Genomic DNA, 15,694 nt, shown 5'->3' on the forward strand with positions numbered 1-15,694 from the left:
CCGTCGCTATAACTGAATTCTAAAAATATGCAGCAATTGAAGATTTTTGTTTTTCATTGTGTGTGCAATAATTTGTGGTATTGCTGTGATATATTTGAATCATATATTGAAACATATTCAATTCACAATGCAGTCATTTAATTTGAACTATCGTGGAAAAAGATAAAGAAAACACAAAAGATAGTGTGTGTGTGTGTGTGTGTGTGTGTGTGTGTGTGTGTGTGTGTGTGTGTGTGTGTGTGTGTGTGTGTGTGTGTGTGTGTGTGTGTGTGTGTGTCACACACACCTTCAGTACAACAGGTGGTTCTGGGAATTTTGAGTGTTAGGTGTTTACTGTCAATGGTAATTTAGAGCAATGGAGTCGTCCTAAAGCTTAGCCTGATTATTATCCCTGCTATTTTTATTTAGTTTTATTGTAAGTGGATTCTGCTCCCAGAAGATTCCTCCGGCGCTTCGACTTTGCCCGTCCAATATTATTAGTCGCTATGAGTTCAGCCCGCGCAAATCTGTTAATGCATAAGAACATAAGAGCTTCTTATGTTCCAAGCCAGGTCAGAGTGAAGACACATCAGATTAATATTTGATCATGCAGAAGGGCCCTTAATCAGATTTGCCTATTCCCTTAGCTGAGTGCTCTGCAGCAATTATCATAATTGTTGCGCTAAACATGCTTGTCTTTACGGCTGGCGGCTGGACGTGAGCGGGTGCCGTGAGAGGGAGATTCCAGCACCAAACCCAATTAATGCAGGATGGATGGCCGGGCATGCCGAGGGAGACGGAGGATGTAGGGGGAAGAAGGAAGGGGAGGGCCAACGCGCACGGGCCGGGAATGCTGGTCCAGCCCACAGACGGTGACATAGCCCAGGGCTGCGCGGCTGCAACTCCAGCCACCTGGAGCTCCTCGGGACCGGCTCTCCCCACGTCGTAATCCGCCCTCAGCCATGCCACCAGCGCCTGCTGGTACGGGGGGAAATTAGAGCTCTGCCAGCATTTCTAGTCTACAAGTGTCTCTGCAGAGGAACAATCCATAGATTTTTCTGAGCTGGTGGAGAGAAGCTTTGCTCACCGCATTGTTCTGTCTTCTCTCTGTCTCTCTCTATCCAACACAGGACACAGAAATATTGTCAAATGCTCATTGGCGACACAGCTTGAAACAATATATTTTTTTGTCTCATTTAATTAGGTTTGTATAGCGATACTCATATGCATCTACTTATCACGACATAAAAGAGTCACTTCACTGTGTAAGTTATTGCATATGGATATTGGAAATGAGAATCCGGTTCATTTCATCAGAATGAAAATATTTGGAATATATGTTTTTGTTTTAGTTCTTGTTGATATTTTCTATTTCTTACAAATCAAAAATGTGCAGAGGAACCCCACAGATCAGGTCACAGGCCAATTATTTACGAGGAGGTTGTTGCAAATTGTTCACAATGAATGTTTGTGGAACTTAGTACATTAGAATAGCTCTGAAAAGATGAAGAGAGATTCTCCATGAATCCATTTGTTTTTCTATCTGCACTGTAAAATAATTTCATGTAATAAGATAAACAATAATTTGGATTATGCCAAGAGAGGACAATCCTCGTATCTAACCATGACCTTATGTCACACACACACACACACACACACACACACACACACACACACACACACACACACACACACACACACACACACACACACACACACACACACACACACATACACACACACACGCTTAACCTTAAGTATGTACTGTATGTGCTTTAGGTAATGGGACTTTCTCTTATTTTGAAAGAGTAATGAAACCAGTGAGCCTGAAGTGTTTACAAAGTGTCGAGCCAAAGTAATTGATCCGTCCAAACTTTGACTTGCGTTTTTCTTTCTTCCAAGTCTTTTGAATGAAGAACGTTCGTGCCTCAAATCCTGTCCGTGGAGCCAAAACAATAAAAGATTCCCAAAGCGAAACTCTGCTCTGTGTCATTTTGATTGCCGTCTCATGAATATGTTGTCAGCCCACCAGTTTGTCATAAGCGTGTCTATTAAATAAATGAGCCCCCGGACTTGGTTGTGTCTGTATGAAAGCCATCTATCCTGCTGGAGGCATGGCACTGCACAAAGAAACACTAGGAGAGACGGTTCCCCATTAATCTGTGTTGACTGGCTGGAAATTGCATCTTTGTAATGAGTATTAGGTGTGCATCTACATGAATTAAAGCTGAATGAGCCTCTGATTGATCACCTCGTCCCAAATGACGCTCCTTCCATGATCATTATTGTTTAAAAGTGACTAAATCATATCGGGATGATTAAAAGTCTGCGCTCAGAGGGGAGGTGAGATAAAGTAAAGGCAACAGTGTCTGAGAAATTGTGCTTCCAATCCCCAAATTCAGTTTCTATAGTTATTGAGTGTGGTGGAGGCGTCAGATGTATGATCAAACTGGGGACGGCACATTTACCACAGTAAAACTAATGTGAAGGGATTTTGACAAAGATGGATGTTTGTATACCATTTTACAATTTATCTTGTATGTTTGCACTTTATAGACATATAAACCACCTTTTTTATTATTATTTTGAGAAAACAGACAAAACCCTCCGGCCCCCAACCGGACAGTCAGAAAGAAATTAACCCGACACATCTTTAATTATACCGACTCCATTCTCATTTCAGGTGTGACGTCTTCAGCTTTGATGGCTGATATCATTTTTTTTTTTTTTTTTTGGAGCGACCTGACCACATGAAAAGGTCTGCGAGGGTAAATAGAGTGCACAGGCGATGTTTGAAGTCGGGGCCAAAAAGTCCAGGTGTTTTTACAGGCATTGTGGCATTTATGTGGTCTAAACTATACGTCTGGAGTCGCCTACACAAGAGTGCTAGACATCCCTGCCAGGTATTCACTTACTTCATAAAGTACATTCAACTGTGCGGCCGCTGATTTGCTGGAGTTCGAGTCCCAGCTATAAAACCTTGACTGTTTGGACTCCCACTTGACTCTGGCTTTTCTTTCCTTTTCTTTTCTTTTCGTTTTTTTTTTTTTTTTTTTTTAAACAGGCCCCCACACATCCAACAAATGGACAGAACACGCTTGCAGATTTAAATGTTCACACGCAGCCCTTCGCCGCTCTTTTCCATGTAATGTATTATCAGGGAACCTGTTATTGTTTCGAGGATAAATTGAAACTGTAATTTCCTCGAGCACAGTTTGGCACATGTGGGAGAAATAACTGGCTAAACAAAAGATCCAAGTTCAGAAAAAGAGCAGACCTCGTCACCTTGTACCTCGACATATTTACTGTACCTGGACGCACTAATGTTCCTTCGTAATGTCTTTCTGGTAATTATACTGCCAAGCACCCTGTTGGGGTAATTATACTAAAAACACCCTCATTAGCAGCATCAAGATGTAAAACCCCAGAAGCCTCGCTATCTTTCCCCTTGTGCACCCTTGGAAGGGAAGTTATTTGGCCAACCCTGCTCCCATTCTCAACTTTCTGCTCGTTGCTGTTTCACTGTGGCTGCAACGTTTTGAAATTCCACTCCATCATTGCGAAGGAGGTTTTCTTCGCGAACTGCAAGTAACATTGTTCTACGTCCTTCTTTTTTTTGTTTATATTATTTTTGCACAAGCTTTTTCACATTTGTGGTTATGTCGGAATTGGTTTAAATGAAGAATGCTAACAATGCCAACAAGCTGTTTACCGTTTAACGAAAAAGGGTTTAAACAAAAGGCACGCACAAGTTCAGTACGCCCACTGTCTGTGGGGCAAAGTAGAATGAAGAAAAGTCACACCGATGTGGGGCTCAATTAAAGCCTCAAGATGTTTTGGCATGTTGCACAGTAAACGTGAGTATTGGCAGAGTTTAACTTCACTCAGGAGTATGAGCGATAGTAACTAAAAGTGTATTGCTCTGCGACTCACCATAACACACCAGCAAAGAAATGATAACAGTTCTGAGCCCCAGTGTTGTCTGGCAATTTGCTCTCTTTAAATTATTCAGAGGCAAGGCTTTTTTTTTTTCTTTTTTTTTTTTAATGTCAGCAACTGTGTGCTTTCCAGTGACAAAGCTAGCCTCACCTAATAGTTTCACTGCGTCTGCCGTTTTATGACTGACATAGCAATAAGCAGATTGTCCAGATATTTATGCCATCTGCAGCTAGGAGAGATAATTAAAGTATATAAATTAATCAAGTGCAATTAATTAGAGGCTTTATGTTCACAGCAGTACATCTTTGCATGTATAATTTATATTTATTGATTTGTTTGGTTTCATTAGCCTATAAGATAACAGTGCAAATGCATTAGAGGGGAAAATGCACAATTAGCATGCGGCAAGGGCTCCTGGTAATTGATAGATCAGTGAGCTCTCCCTGCAGATATAAAGCTGTGTAAACTGTCATAAGCAGTTACAATCGATGACTGATATTTTGCGCCATATCTCTCGCCTGATTAATGATGTTTTTGAAAGCGGCCTCCCACTTAATGGGACCCTGATAGGCATGCAGAATTTACTGTTTAATCAGGGCGGAGAATTTATTGCAGGTCCAGAACCTGTGTCGTCTCTGGTGGAAATGTATGATTGGTCTCTGTAAGTGCTATGCTGATGTTATTTGCTCCCGTCAGCAGCCAATATGGCTGAGCATTAAGAGCTTTGTGCTTCCCAGTTGATTTTTCATTGACTGCGCTGCCATCGTTCATCACTGGCTGGTTTCACCCTGCGTTCTGCAGAGCAGAGAGGAAAGCAAGCTGGGCAGTCGATAGCGGCCAAGGCGTTCGCAGCATCCCAGCGTTTCCTGCAGTGCCAACGGTGTGTAAACTGCACTCCGAACCAAAGACACTTATTTAGTTCACTGATAATGAGGCTATATACCTCTGTGATCACGTAGTAAAGAGCTGATACTATGCGCGATTACAATTGCGTTGATTGGGGGGGGGGGGGGCGTTTGCATCCCCTCCTGATGTGCATATATGTGTTCAAGCATTAAGGGACTGAGAGCAGAGGGACCTCAAGGAGTAGTGCCTGTTCATGTGGCAGGGGAACACATGCAGCCTGTGTTTGACATGATATCTCTTTGATTTCTTTCACTTTGTATTTAGCAGCTGCGACTCTGTGATACTGTAGCCATCTGAATTAGCAGCTCCTGTTTGGTGTGGCTGACATATTTTGAAGATGTTGTCACTACATGTTGCGTCACTGATAATTCATGTGGCTGTAGCGATATAATTACTCTAAATAGGATGTGGGCTTTATGGGCGCCACATGTTGCCGTCTGGGAACGGCTTCTGTGTGTTTGAGATAGTGTTGAGGTGGACCACACCCCCCCACCCCCCCGGTTACGCTGTCGGATGTTATGTCAAATCTAACCTGCTCAGTGGAGTGTGAGAGGCGTGAAACCTGTGTAAAATCACTCAAGATGCTGTAGGTACACAGCGTAGCGTGCACAGTGTGACACGCAGTGCGTTTCAGGAGCTCAGCCCTGCACCTGGGTGCCAGACGTTACATATACATTTTTTTGCCCCGTGTCTCAGGCAATTTCCTCTCCTTATGTCACTGTAAATACTTACAGAGACACCGCCCCCTGTTTAAGGTTGCAGATATGTGCTGTGGAAGAGGAAGAAAGTAGTTTGCCTTCTGGTGATCTGCTCTAAATTGGGAATCTTACTTTACACCTGCTGGGATCCGCAGCTCAAATCGCCACCGCACTAGAGATGGGTGAAACGGATCACAAAGTGTTTCAGTGTGTTTCTGTCCACACAACATTTTACATCATGAATAAACTGGATAAACAGTCCAGCAAGGGCTGTCATTTGGGGATATTTTAAAAACCTTTCTTTTAATCATATTTCTTTAACAAAACATGTTTGAGCTCTTTAAGAGAGGGAATAAGATGACCCCCAAAACTATTTTGTATAAACGAAAAGTATCTCCTGAGAGTAAATATTGTGTTCTTTGTGTCGCCCTTTAGGACAATTTTGGTCAAATGCCTCTATTCTACACGGGTTTCCGATCTACACGCCGATTCAGATATTGACTGTCTGCAGAGATTTGCTATTTCTCACCCCACAGAATCATTCAAATCATAAACTTTCAGGAAATATTAGGAGCTTACTATTGATAGTTGTATTTTTTTAACAGTTTAATAACTCTGTCAAACCTCTTGGACTCAAAATACAATAAGGCATTTCTTTAAATGACTATTTGTGGTAATGATAAAACTCATTTGTTTGTGTGTGATTAAAAAAAACTAATGCCATCTCTCTTCACATGATTTCTCATGCTAAGCAGTACTGTTTGGATGAATGATGGACGCCATAATGTTATCCATGTTATAAGATATTAATAGCTAGTTATGAAAGTTTTGAACTCAAGCTGTTTTTATGCGTCAAATTTTCTTTACAAAAACGTTTTGATGGAATCTGTAATCAGTTTATGTTCTTTACATGCCTATATAATTTTAACGTCCGCCAAGGATGCAATAATATCATCGGCGTATATTTGTTTGTCTGTCTGCATGTCTGTGAGCAAGTTTACATCAAAACTATACTGCATAGATTTGGTCAAAACTTTCACCACATATAGATATTAGGCCATGGAAGATTCCATTCCATTTTTGAGGTGATCTGGATTTTTATATTTCTTTTTCTGAGTTCAGGTCAACCTTGGCAGACATCACAAATCTCTGATTGCTCTTGTTTATTATGATTTCTTTAAAATAAAAAAACTGGATGAAGGCCTCCCCTGGACCCCCAGATGATTTTCCTGCTGCTGCACTTAAAGCCTCTCAGGGACGGCCTACCCCACACATTGAGAAACACTGGTGTAGACAAACTAAGGATTTTTCTTTTTTTTTATTTCTGACATAGAAAATATAGGGAAATTCTAATTTAAAGTCACATATAACACTGCGTAACAAATTGTGTTTCCTTCAGTCATGTGTGTTTGTGTGTGTGGTCTTTGTATGAGCTATAAATATTTTACATCGGCCCAGTCCACAATTTTGCAATATTACTGTGATCACATTAGAAATGATGCAGATATTAACATGAGCGAAGATATGACACCACCTCACCTGAGATACGTTGTTGAAGTTAAATTTACTTGTGGCTTTAATTTAAACCAATGACACCTCATGCTGTCCTGTTGCCCTCTAAGGTAAGTGGTGTTGAAAATGGCTATTTCTGGACGATATGGATGTCGGGTGGGCGACTATTAGTGAATAATGCAAAGCAAAGTGCGACTGTCACCAAAAGCAACTGTAAGAGAAACCTTTTGACCTTCTCACCCCCCCCCCCCCCCCCCCCCCCCCCGCCCCCCCGCCTTGTTCTGGTGAGATAACAGCTGGAGATGTTTGGGGCTGGCCTCTCTGATGCTCTCGCCCTGCTGTAGGAGCCGGTCGAGAGGTGGGTGAGAGGCGATAGCAGGGCCATATTGACGCGGTCAGGATCGTCCGCAGCCTTAAACCCACAACAGGCTATCAGATTTCCTCTCTAAAGGATCCCCAGAGAGCCAGAGCTTCCATTTTTTTTCCCCCTAACTTGTGTATGAGTAAACTGCGGGACCTGGCTGGGAGGTCAAATCCATCTCAGCTATTTATTACATAGAAATGTGACACTCCTTCTTAAATGCTCCCGTCCCGAGTGATTTAGCCTGGTGTCTGCGTTGTGTCTGCAGAGAGTGCGCCGCCGTGCGTCTGTGTGCATGCCAGCGAGGTGGAGAGCGCTGCGTTTTACGACCATTGTGCCAAATTGTCTTCTTCTTTTTTTCTTTTTTTTCTTCCCCTTCTCCGACTTGTCTCTTGTAAACAAAGATGGGTTAATATGCTCTCTGAAGACAGTTTTATGTAAAGCTTTTAGCCCTGGTGTATGTATCATATTTACTGTAAGTACACTTCAAACAGGAGCAGGCTAATGCAACGGGAATGAGTAAGGATTGTAGTCATGCGCCGGTCAACTCTTGAACGTGGCGCCTAAATATGATCACTATCATGCAAGTTCCGTGCGCTTTGATGCTCGTTCGGGTTGTGTCTGTATTAAGTTGTTCAAAATAGGACAGTGACACAGTCATTAGGCCCCAAAGGGAGAGGCAATCCTATTTCTGTGGGAAGCACAGCTCTGTTTACTGCGTGACAATGTGATATTGTGTGGCTCATGCTGTCTTAATTGGAAACAGTCTCTCCCCACAAAAGGTGCATAAGACCCCTGATTTTGTGAGGCAATCTCAGCCCTCCCCTTTTCCCATCCCCATCGCCCCCTCCACCACCCCCTGTCCTTCCCCTCTGAAGAGCAGCGCAGCTCCCTCAAGCATTTCCTTAATCCTCCGGAAGATCATGCTCTCCCACTAAATATGGTACCTGTGGACAAACAATGGATTTTTCCATAATAATAAGTTGAAGATTTCATTATGAGTGGCTAATGGACGGGCGGCTGTGGGCCTGAGCAGATACCCCGGTGAAGCTCGCTTTTGATCAGCAGCATAGGGTTAATCCATGGTAAGAAATAATGGAGGTTTAGCGTGAGGTGGAGGGGGGAGCAGTATTGAGCTGGGCTGAATTTACAGCCGAGAGGGCTCAGTAAAAGGATGATTTTTAGAGCCTCTCGCTGCGTATTGAAGGGAAGACTGTCTGACAAGTCATCAATGAGCCCCGGCGCTGTACTAAACTAATGAAAGCTGCATTTGATCTTCCTCGAAGAGGTTCAATACCACTCCTGCTATTATTTAAGTCCTCAGCTTCACCCAAACCTGTTTTCAGATCCACAGAAATCATTAAATTGCACAGTGAAGTAAACTGTGTTTGTAAGTATTGGATGAGGAGGAAATATCCAAACTGCTTATAATGTATCCCTGTTGATTGCATCCAATAGACACTTCCTGACTTGTTTAGTGGCTGTCTAAGTCTTTCTGCACAGCTAGTCTCGGGAGCAATCAGGCATATTCACTGCTATTTTTATTCAGTTTAACTCGTTTTGGGGTCTTTTTCTTAATGGTGGCATCATGTGTGGCCTATCAGTTCATATTTCTCGACTTGAAACCTAAAGAACAGCACCTGTGTGTGTGTGTGTGTGTGTGTGTGTGTGTGTGTGTGTGTGTCTGTATTTTAACTGCTGAGACCAAACAGCAAATCTTATCTCTTGCACATAACATTAACAAAAACACAAGCGGTCTGAGGCCAGTATATTATTTTGTCATTGGACCAAAATATAAATAAAGCTTGCTTGTTGAATTTGCATTCATGCCCGAATGTTTAAGGGCCACCCCGACCGCACGGGAGAGGCGAGAGGGATGAAAGATTTGGTCTGAGCCCGTGCCAAGGAGCAGGGCATGCGTCATCTGCTAACATCAATGATGGGGGCTGCACCGCAAGCAAAACAGCCCATCCTCGCACTTGAACCGCAGTGATTCAAGGTTATGTTAACTGAAACATGTTGAAGTAATAATATAAACACTGTGATAAACCAGCAGTTTGGGAGATTTCAGTAATAAATCTGGCCAGAGGGGGTCTGACTGAAATTTGTGATGACATGAAGTGGTTGTTAGTGTAAAAGTCTCCCATTATGCATCTGTTCTGCATCTACTCAGCGTTCGTCCTGCAGCCGCTTCGCAGGTATTATTTGGACTGTGGTGCTTGTGCGTAGATCACAAATATGTGGCACTGAGTTTGTAAATAGATAATTAAATAGTCATGACACACATGTGCACGCACAAACGGTGTTGCAGTTGTAGCCTTGTGAGGCTGATTCCTCCATGTTTTATATCAACAATGTTGGCAGACGATATCAGAGAAGTACATTTTTATGGCATATTTACAACATTTTACCTTCAGTTGACTTTCTATATTACATTGCCGTTTGGGCTACTTTCCAATCAAACACCCAAAATCCAAGCAGATATGTTGTGAAATTTGTTGTCAAACATCCAAGAGAAAATCTCGAGTTACTCTCATATGCTGGACTACAGTTTTCTCATTTAAATGTGTGAAATCGCAACATTTCCCTTTTTAATGTTTAAAATCTTTTAATTGATCAATACCACTGTGAAAAAATATAGTATAAGCTCAGAGATTACTCTTTGTTAAACTACAACGACAGCAAAGAAAGGTTTGAAATTCTTTCAGTGATACCATCAAGACAATTCAACTTGCCTGAACCATTTTAAAGTAAACAAGTTAACCATGTAGTTTTCGCTGGACACCTAAACCTAATACATAAAGCTCACTGAGCTTTTTTTAGCTGCTTAATAACTTTGGGGGAAATGAGGTCATCGGGCCAAATAACCTTTTTTTTTTTTTTTTATTTTACAATGAATTGTCACACTGAAAGAAAAGTTGTTGGGAGCAGTAATTTTCCCCCCCAAAAGAGTAAATAGTTATGTGTGTTAGGTCTGAAAGAGAAGTTGTAAATGTAACGAGAGGGGAAAGAGACAGTTTGAGAGACCGGTGAATAGGAGAGCCAGTTAGAAAAGAATGGGAGAAAGAGGGCAGCAGAGCTGAATTCTCACCAGGCAGAAAGAAAGAGAGAGAGAGAGAGAGAGAGAGAGGGGGTGATGGAAGAATAAAGAGAGAGAGAGAGAGAGAGATGCATGTTAGAAGAGAGAGCTGCTGGGGATCGGCCTGCTAATCCTCACATATATATTCCCCTAATTAATCCTGATTACCACTTTTTAATCGGCCTGCTCAGGCTGCCCCAGAATAAAGTGACACTTCCTAATGAATTAAACCTGCAATTTACAATTGGTGCACTATTTCCCCGCGCCGGGGTTTCTCAGCCTTTTCCCGTATTGGTCCCGTGTGGGAGCCTCAAGTCTGTCAGTGGCGTGTGGTCTCACTCCACACTAGTTAACTACTAAATGCTCGGGTCACACCTGCGCCCTTTTATGGGGTCTGGCAAATCAGTGGGGTTAGTGTTGTGAGGGGAGTGATCAGTCCGGCCGCCCCTGCTGTTAAATACATGCAAGACAGAGACGTTTAAATTTGACAGTGGCTGTTGGATACACACCTTTTTAGGTGCTAACAATGAAGGTGTTCTGGATATTTTCTGCAGACCTGTCAAGTTTTTTTTGTTTTTTTTCTTTCTGTTTTCTACTTCGGAGCTCCTGTTTCATTTATAAAGATGGCATACAAATTTGACTCCCTGTGCACAAGGAGAGTGATCACCCTCGACCTCTTGGCCAGTGTAGTGTCTAATCCAATGAAATGTGTGAAGAGATAGATTGCTGACCCTGACTTTACTTCCGGGTCAGCGGCAACCCGGTGGCCACACGGTCTGAGACCCCGCCGGTAATGAACTCTGTCCCCCTGCGGTCGGGGCCCTCTGCCGCCCTCATTTGAGTGGCCCATCCCTGGGAGATGGGATCCTGTGAAGCAGTGATTGTTTCCACGATTAGGTGGGTAGAGTAGTGGAGCCGCGCTCGTGGATCCCCTCCCGTGGATTCGCTCCCTCAACACTGCCTGGGCTGAAAAACAATAGCCAGCTGTCGCCCGGCGGCTGATGTGCCTTTGATCAGCCAAATGAAGGCTGCTGGCATTTCTTATGGAGTGGAGATTGCTTATCGATCTATATCAAAATATTCATGCTAATCCCGGGGCAGCGGAGACTATTTTCAAGCCGGGTTAGCAATCAGAGCTGCCGCCCTGTCTGGAGCAATTCGCTGAGCTGGGAAGTCTAATCAGCTCAGGGTCCTGCAGTCAAATGCACTTTGCCGTTTAAATTTGGACCCCTGACATTGATGGAGGAGTCCAGAGAAAGGTGTTGACAAACCAAATTGTTTGTTCCAGCACTATTTTGCTAGAGATCAAGTCCAGAGTAATGTGCAGTGAATTTGTTCATTACTAGCTGGGGTTGAGAGAGGAGAGGGCTGAGGTATCACTGGAGAGGGACTAGTGTTTGTGGGGTGGAGTGGGGTGGGGTGCTTGATGTTGTTGGTTGAGTGTATGCATACGTTTGTGGTGTGTTTGAAGGGTCTGTAATATACTGAGTGTGCGTGTGCGTGTGCGTGTGTGCGTGTGTGTGTGTGTGTGTGTGTGTGTGTGTGTGTGTGTGTGTGTGTGTGTGTGTGTGTGTGCGTGTGCGTGTGTGTGTGTGAGAGAGAGGCTGGAAGCCTTTTGGAAGCCTTGAGCTGTTCCTACACAGACCCCTGTGGATAGTGGAGATATCGCTCTCAAGCTGACGTTTTTATGTTTTGCAGTTGAATGTGAATGCTGTGATTGGTCAAACATCATCCAAACAACCTGATGGAATAGGGCCAATACATTTTGGTGAAAAGTTAAAGGGTTGATAAGGTTGGAACATTTCCTCCAGTCCACATTACTGTTTGAAATTTGAAAATCTTAATTCAACTGTCTATAGCAACATTGATTTTCTTTGGATCCACCTCTTTGGATTTTTTTAATATTGTGGTTGGACTTCTTATTTTTGTAGTAGTTCAGAGGATGTCCTTGTTTAAGATAAACTTCAGTTATGTAGTTGTCCAATCGAGTACTACCTAATTTTTTTGTCATTTATTTTTATTTTATTTTAATGCTGCACCACTAAATGTGGTATATTATTCCTGATCCTTTGTTTTTTTTTTATATATGTTTTCAGTGCAGTAGCTGCAACTACAAATTGTGATTTCTTCATCCCCAGCCTGCTGTAGAGTCTTACATTCCCATAAATGTTCACAATTTATAACACTGTTTTTGAATATTTTCAATATTAGACTCAACCTTTCCATTCAAAATAAAAACTGTCAAAGTGCATGCTGCAAATCTTCTCAGGGTGTGTGCACAGCTTCCTTGATCAGAGATTATGTTTTCCTACTTCCTCTGTGCAAATGCCCCTCCTCTGTCCGGTGACGCAGGCCTTTCTAAATCTGTCCCAATACGTTAATACTGTCATGCAATTATTGTGCAAAGAAATCTGTGAAGAAAAAGCATTGCCAGAATGGAGAGATTATCCTGCTGGAGGGTTGAAGGGCTAATGTCTTGCCATATGGCCCAGTTTGTAATGTTCAGTGTCCTGCTTCAGGGTCAATCATACATCAAGTATTAGTGTCAGGTGGGGATTAATGCTTAATGTTCCTTCACCTCCGACATAGCTCACTGTACTCTACCTGGCTCCGGCGACTGCAGCGACACGATTGAATTGTTGCACCCTGTGTAGGAGTCGGGGTGAAAGTGAAGATGACGGTGTCACTATGTGTGGATCGAATGAGGGGGAGAAAAAAAGAGCAAAAAGAAGGAATGTGTCTTATTATTGTCATTAATATAACAGGAGTGCTGTGTAGTTATGAAAACAACAACCTGCTCTTTTTTGTCTCTTGCTTGTTTAGCAGCCAGGGAAAAAAAAAAAAAAGTCCTTCTGCTTGCGTTGCTGCAGAAACCGCCGATTAGCAAGATTATTGCTATTGTTGACTGATGCGAGGCCATACATTCTCACAGAGGGTGATTTACCCCACACTTATGCCATAATGCTAGGCTGGTACTCGCTGCACCCAGGGATGTTTCCTCTGGCGTAATCAAGATTTATTTTTCTGTTTCTACACTGATATTCAGTTTATATGGATTGTTATTCTTCATCCAATAGAGCGCGCTCATATGCACGCCCAAAAAGTAGCTGTAATTTGATGCAGAGTCGAGCACATAAATGCATAACCGTATATTATTTGATTATTGTTGCTGTTAAAAGCATCTTAGTTTTTGGTTTAGTTTTTTTCTTTTTTTTTTCCTGGAGGCACTTCTATGTCACTTTATAAGGAATGTGTGTACTGTATTTCTGCAAGATGCTAATTTCTGTGAATCTTGCCAGTTGCCTTAAACGGCCTGGTGTACCCTGCCAGCCTCTGTCACCTGGTAGACCGTTAAGCCAAGTCCTGGCTGGGGCATTAGCCTAAATGACTATATAAGTAATTAACCTCATAATCCCTTTTTGACTGATTGGAATTGATGGGTTCTTTCTCAATTGACACAAGCTTCTTCTCCATATGAATCCTCTCAGAACAAACACAAATGTCAGCAGGGGGGCGGGGGTGGGGGGGGTGGGGTCGGAGCGGAAAAGGAGTGTGGGGTGGGGTGGGGTGGGGTGTGGGGGGGCAAAACATATTGCTTATTGCAACCTTGAAAATCGTGGTGATGGAGAGGGTTGCTTATGGAGAGGGTGTGACATGGCAAGGTGAGATGTGTGTGTGTGTGTGCCCATGTGTTTTAGTGTGTGCGCATGTGTGTGTGTGTGTGTGCGTGCGTGCATGTGTGCGTGTGTGTGAGGTTCACATATGTCAGACGGCAGGATGTAAGGTGCAGGTGTCGCCTGGCTTTGGTGCTGCTTGTCACCTTGTGAATAAACAGCAGTTGTTCGTTGTGGAAGGCGGGACTGATTCATGCGAGATTGGCGGAACATGGCAGATGGATGTACTTTTTCATATGTGTAAATAGTCGCAGCTAGCTATTAACATACCTCTGTGCAGATGGCAAACTGTAATAAAGTACAGGCGATAAAACAAGCCTCCTCGTCGATGGCTGACGCCCAGCCGATGTTTGTTCATTTTTACATACAGTGCAATATGTTCTGTAGCACAAGGGCACAATAACTAGTGGGGATATTTAGGAGTGCTTGTTGTTCCTGAATAGTAAACAGTTTTAATGTTGCAGTAAAAGCAGTTGGATCTGCTTTGTTTTCACATTGCAGAAGTTGGAAACTTAATTTTGCATTCTAAAGGCAGTTTCTAGTTTTACATCATATCTGATCCAATGAATGATTTATAAATGGAAACAAATCCCGGGTGATTTGCCTCTCGTCTGATTTGACAAATCCAACATTAGGTTTGAGTCCTGTTTCTTTGCGCGAGCTGCGGGTGTAGGAGCGGCGGCAGAAGTGGTTAGACGTTGGAGTTCGGGCGTGAGCTGATGTCGGAGCCACTCTGGCCCACAGCTGGTTCCCCTCCAACTGGATGATCAGCTCGCTCCTGACTCCAGAGACCAGGAGAAGCTGAAAAAACCCAGACGAGAGAGCGAGAGAGCTGCAGAGACAGGGTAAGAAGGGGGTAGAGAAACCGTCGGGAGAGGCGAGGTGTGTGTGTGTGGGGGGGGGGGGGAGGTCGAACATAAGAGAGAGGGAGAAAAGTGGGGGTGTGTGGCGTCAGCATCCAGATGCATCACAGCCACTCGCCGCAGTGAGGTGTGTGTGTGTGTGTGTGTGTGTGTGTGTGTGTGTGTGTGTGTGTGTGTGTGTGTGTGTGTGTGTGTGTGTGTGTGTGTGTGTGTGTGTGTGTGTGTGTGTGTGTGTGTGTGTGTGTGTGTGTGTGTGTGTGTGTGGAGGGCGTGCGTGCGTCTGTGGAGCCCAAGGACTTGTCGTCTGTCTGCTGCTGGTTGTGGCAGCCAGCTGTCAGGGGAGCTCAGGGAGAGAGAGAGGGGAGAGAGCGAGGGAGGAGGCCAGGTGAAAGGAGGGCCAGCGGCAGACGAGGACTGGAGCCAGCGTTCGCTCACTCCAAATGAATGGTGACAAGAGCGCGAGAGCCATTGATCCACTGGTCAAAGCACCCCTAAGGCTGCAACCTAATGTGCTGAAAAAAGAAACATCAGCCCCAGTTGGGGCTCGGGGAGGGAGACAATCCTCATCGGATGAAACACACAACACGCAGGAGATCAATAGGAGAAGCTGATGGACGTGGTCATTCAATACATTTGCATCCCTCATTAACAAAATCAAATGAAGAATTATGTTTTGGAATACT

This window comes from Lipophrys pholis, assembly GCF_963383615.2.
Source record: "Lipophrys pholis genome assembly, chromosome: 2".
Taxonomy (NCBI): Eukaryota; Metazoa; Chordata; class Actinopteri; order Blenniiformes; family Blenniidae; genus Lipophrys; species Lipophrys pholis.